Here is a 5332-nt window from a genome sequence, read left to right as displayed (position 1 = left end):
CGGAGCCAGCAGCGGAGCAGGGTTGGGCAGGAAAGATCCCCAGACCTAGGCGCGCAAATTCCCCGAACCCAGTCAGGGTGTGGGGCAGACTGACCGAGGTCGCACATTTGCGCACAGTGAGACGGACCACGTAGGCCCCAGGGGGCGAGGGCTGAGGGCGGTGTCACACTCACATGCAATGGGACGAAACGTGTGGGCCCGATGACGGTGGCAGCTGTGGCACGGGTGGGGGCCGCGGCAGCAGGCGGTAGATGGGACGCCATTGTTCCTCCTTGACCCCGCCCCCACATACAACATCACAACCCAGTGACTTAGTTGCCCTGCACTAGTGAACACCTTAGGGCTCTGATCCTGCTATGGAACAGGCACGAACAGCCCAAAAGATGGCACAAGAAGAACTCAAAGTCCCAGAGCCCATAACTCTCAGCGACTGAGAAATTGCCAGCCTCTCAGAAGCACAATTCAAGACACTGTTTATCAGGATGGTCACAGAACTGGTTGATTATAGTCACAAATTAGAGGAACATATGAAGGCTAAACTAATTGAAATGAGGGGAGATGTCCAGGAAACCAATAGTGATGGAAAGGAAACTGGGACTCAAATCAATGGAATGGACCAGAAGGAAGAACAAAACATTCCACCAGAAAGGAATGAAGAAATGAGAATTCAAAAAATGAGGAGAGGCTTAGGAACCTCCAGGACATCTTTAAATGTTCCAACATCCGGATTATAGGGGTACCAGAAGGGGGAAAGAAACAGCCACGAGTGGAACACTTATTTGAACAAATAACAAAGGAGAACTTCCCCAGTCTGGCAAAGGAAATAGACTTCCAGGAAATCCAGGAAGCTCAGAGAATCCCAAAGAAGTTGGACCGAAGAAGGAACACACCCAAGGCACATCATAACTACATTAGCCAAGACTAAAATGAAGGAGAGAATCCTAGAAGCAGCAAGAGATAAGGGGACAGTCACCTACAAAGGAGTGCCCATCAGACTGTCAGCAGATTTCTCAAAAGAGACCTTACAGGCAAGAAGGGGCTGGAAAGAAGTATTCCAAGTCATGAAATCCAAAGACCTACAGCCAAGATTGCTTTATCCAGCAAAACTTTCATTTAGAATGGAAGGACAGATAAAGTGCTTCTCAGATAAGGTCAAGTTCAAGGAGTTCATCATCACCAAGCCCTTATTATATGAAATGCTAAAGGGACTTATCTAAGAAAAAGAAGATGAAAAATATTAACAGTGAAAGGACAGCAAACTCACAGTTATGAACAACCACACCTAAAACAAAAGCAAACCAAGAGGACAGCTAGATGAGGAGTGGAACCATAGAAATGAAGAACACATGAAGGGTTAGCAACAGGGGAGTGGGAGGAGGAGAAGGGGGGAGAAGGCACAGAAAATAACATAGAGGGTAGGTAGAAAATAGATAGGGGGGAGGGTGAGAATAGTGGGGGAAATATAGAATCTAAAGAACTTGAGACACGTGGTTATAAACTAAGGTGGGGAGAATGGTGGGGGAGGGAGTGTGCAGATGGAGGGGAATGAAGGGGGGAATAGAACAACTGTAATGGTATAATCAATAAAATTAAAAAATAAATAAAAAATAAAAAATAAAATAAAATTTGAACCTTCGGTGCTTGCTTCAGCAGCACATATACTAAAATTGGAATGATACAGAGAAGATTAGCATGGCCCCCGCACAAGGATGACATGCAAATTTGTGAAGCGTTCCATATTTTTGCACCAACTTACACCATACACCAAAATAAATTCAAGGTGGATAAAAGACTTAAATATAAGCCGGGAAACCATTAAAGCCCTAAAGGAGAGCATTCACAGGAAAATCTCAGATATTCCACGCAGCAAGATTTTTACTGATATGTCCCCTAGAGCAAGGGACATAAAGGAAAGGATAAACAAATGGGATCTCATCAAACTTAAAGGCTTCTGCATGGCCAAGGAAAACAGTATCAAAATAAAAAGAGAAGCAACTGTTTTTGAAAACATATTTGCCAATGACACCTCAGACAAAGGTTTAATCTCCAAAATATACAAAGAACTCACACGACTCCACTCAAAGAAGACGAGCAACCCAATTAAAAAATGGAAAAAGGACTTGAACAGACACTTTGCCATGAAGGACATACAGAGGATACAGAGACACATGAAAAGATACTCGATATCACTAGCTATCAGAGAGATGCAAATTAAAACCACAATGAGATACCACTTAACACCAGTCAGAATGGCTACCATAAACAAAGAAACAAACAACAAGTGTTGGAGAGGTTGTGGAGAAAAGGGGACTCTAGTTCACTGTTGGTGGGATTGCAGACTGCTACAACCACTATGGAAAACAGTATGGAATTTTCTAAGAAAACTAAAAATGAATGTGCCTTTTGACCCAGCAATTCCACTGTTAGGAGTATATCCTAAGAACCCTGAAGCACCAAACCAAAAGAACCTATGCACCCCAATGTTCACAGCAGCACAATTTACAATAGCCAAGAGTTGGAAGCAACCTGGATGCCCATCGGTCAATGACTGGATCAAAAAGCTATGGTACATTTACAGAATGGAATTCTATGCTGCAGAAAGGAAGAAGGAGCTCCTACCTTTTGCAACATCATGGATCGAACTGGAAAGCATTATGCTGAGTGAAATAAGCCAGGTGGTGAAAGACATATACCATATATTATCACCTTTAACAGGAATCTAAACAACAAAACAAACAAGCAAGCAAAATATAACCAAAGACACTGAAATACAGAACGTGCTGACAGGGTCCAGAGGGGAGAGGGGAGAGAATCACAGGGGAAAAGGGGAAGGACCTACATGAACAAGTATAAAGGACACATGGACAATAAGTAAGGTGGGGGGCGGAGATGGGAGGGAGGTGGGGAGCACTGGGGGGCAGGGCTGGGACTACAAGACATAAAACTGTACTTGAACAAGAATTAAATAAAAATTTAAAAAATAAAATAAAAAAAAGAAATACAATTTGAATCTTGAGGGTGTGGAGAGGGGACAGCAAGTGCCGCCCAGCTGCTGCCCGCAACTCTGTGAAGAAGTCTGATGCATACCTGAGCCAGGGAGGGAAAGGAGGGCATGTGGAGGCCCCACTGAGGTCAGGCAGCAGCACCGGAAGGTCAGTCCTGGCATCAGTTTCAAATTTGAATCTCTTATGTACAGACTGTAACCTAATTTCTAAGATTTTGATATGAGGTAGATCAAAAGGACTGTACTTTCAGTGTAACAAAGAAGGGGATTCCAAGATGACTGCAGAGTCATGGAAGCTACATCTGCTTGCTCCAAGCCCCAGAATGGACATGCAGCTAAACTGCAGAGCAATCAACTTGAAAAGCCAGCTGAAGTGTAGCTTATCTAGGAATCTGTAAGCAGGAGCACAGAGGAAGACAGGAGGAGACACAGAGAGAGTGAGCCTCTTGCATAGATCTGTGACTGGGAAGCCAGAGCGGTATTGTGGCAGCAGAGCTCCTTCTCACTGAGAGTGTGGGGTGTGAGCCCCACTCAGGGGTCCCCAATCCAGAGCAACAAAAGATGGGAAGGGGAGCTTGTGTAGCATTGGTCAGTATGAAGCAGGGGGGAATTCCATCCTACCTGGGAGATTCCAAGCACATCATCTCAGGGAAGGAGCCAGCCCATTGTTCCAATACCAGCCTGGGAAGTTTACCCTGATCTGTGACTGCTGGAGGGGCCTAGGAGGGGCCTGCTCCATATACCCAGCAGTGAATATGAAGGGCCCTCTGTTCTCCAGCAGGCTGGAGTTGGGTGGTGAGGCTTGAGGAGAGGACTATTCTTGCCCACATCAAGAGCATGGGCACTGGCCCTTCCCCCACTACTGAGATGCTATGTCTGTCCCAAGGCAAAGGGATACAGAGGAGCTGGGCTGGAAATCTGGCCCTGCTCTGCTTGGTTAGACAGTGTAAGGGAGTGGGACCTTTTGCCCACTCTGAGACTGGATGGAGCTGGGAGTTTTGGTCCTGCCCTGCTATCTCTGTTTTTGCTTTTTTCTTGTTTTGTCCCATCTCCTCCTGTGTGGGTGGGTGGTGCAGTAAGACTTGCAGAGCTAGGTTTTTGCAACTGCGTCTCCCAGGCAGGCTTCTACTAGGGAGTCATGGGGGACACTGAGCTCTGTGGGTACAATACAGGGAAGCAGAACTGAGCTCCCCAGAGAGTTCAACCCACACAGCTACTGGAAAGACAAAAAGTGCCTTCCCCTGCCTCCTACAGAGAGGGTACCCCCTACTCACTTTGAGTCACCCCTGCCAGGTCCTGGTTACACCCCTTGAGTGCATTTCTGTGAGGGAAGAAACAACAACTCAGAGCAGCACATTCAAAGGGCAAAACCCAAGGGAGACCCAACTTCTGGGCTCCTGAGACCTTGTCTACTGGTCTGCTAGAAACTCCACCTTGAGAAACTTGCTGAGTGCTGGGTAGGAACAGCGTCTGACATTGGCTTGCAATAGAGAACCTCTTGGGAGGCTCTAGATCTGCATAACAACTGGTGAGCTTCAGACAACATTGGGGCAGGGTTCAAGGAACTCCACAGTCTGCATATCCAGAGACTGAAGGCACCAGGCACAACACACTGCTGAGCAAGCGACACATTTTTCTTTTTTATCTTTATTTTCTCTTTTCTACTTCATTTTGTTCTGTTTTCTCTCTCTTTTTTTTTTTTTGCTTTCATATCTCTTATTCTGGTTCCTATTCTTCTTCTGTTTTTCTCTTTTTTATTTTTTCTTCCCATTTTCTTTCCTATTTTAGTTCATTGTTAATTTTTCTCCTTTTAAAATATATTTTATTCTTACTATAATATTTTTCTCACTTTTCTCTTTCTTCTTTCCTTTTGTATTCTCTTTTCTGTCTTTTCTTTTTTAGTTCTGTTTTTCTTGTCTTTTAAAAAAATTTTAAATTATTTTTTTGTTTGACTGTGGTGGTTTTTTGCCTCTTTTTTTTCTATTTTTTTATTGATTTTTTTGAGTGTTTTTGTTGTTGTTGAATTCTTTTCAGTTTTTTCTTTTTCTTGGTTTGTCCTATTTTGTTCTGTCAGCATCTGTACAACAATTTACATAATGTAGTCATATTGAGCCTCATAGTGAACCACCCTGAGAGCCAAGCTAAACTATGAAAGGGACAACAGCAATCAACAACCATTTATAACAGGAGGGCCACATAACTCACACAAGGGTCATTTCCTGGAGTACCCAGCTCAGGTAGTCAGGGAGACTGCACCCCTGGGTTCCATTGGACACATATTACAGAAGGCCACCACATCAAATCTGGGAGTCATAATAGTTCTATTTA

At 44.4% G+C, this 5332-nt stretch overlaps 1 non-coding gene across 1 annotated transcript; it reads left to right on the top strand.

The window, feature by feature from the left end:
* The first annotated feature begins 1637 nt into the window (after window positions 1–1637).
* On the top strand, window positions 1638–1744 carry LOC118975243 (U6 spliceosomal RNA). Its single transcript, XR_005064029.1, has one exon. It is a non-coding gene; the product is annotated as a U6 spliceosomal RNA (small nuclear RNA).
* Window positions 1745–5332: the final 3588 nt, after the last annotated feature.

Source organism: Sturnira hondurensis, unplaced genomic scaffold (genome assembly GCF_014824575.4).
Source record: "Sturnira hondurensis isolate 20B ecotype Veracruz unplaced genomic scaffold, ASM1482457v3 Scaffold0020184, whole genome shotgun sequence".
Classification (NCBI taxonomy): Eukaryota; Metazoa; Chordata; class Mammalia; order Chiroptera; family Phyllostomidae; genus Sturnira; species Sturnira hondurensis.
Note: the sequence above shows the minus strand (reverse complement) of the source record. Positions and strands in the feature narration are given on the sequence as shown.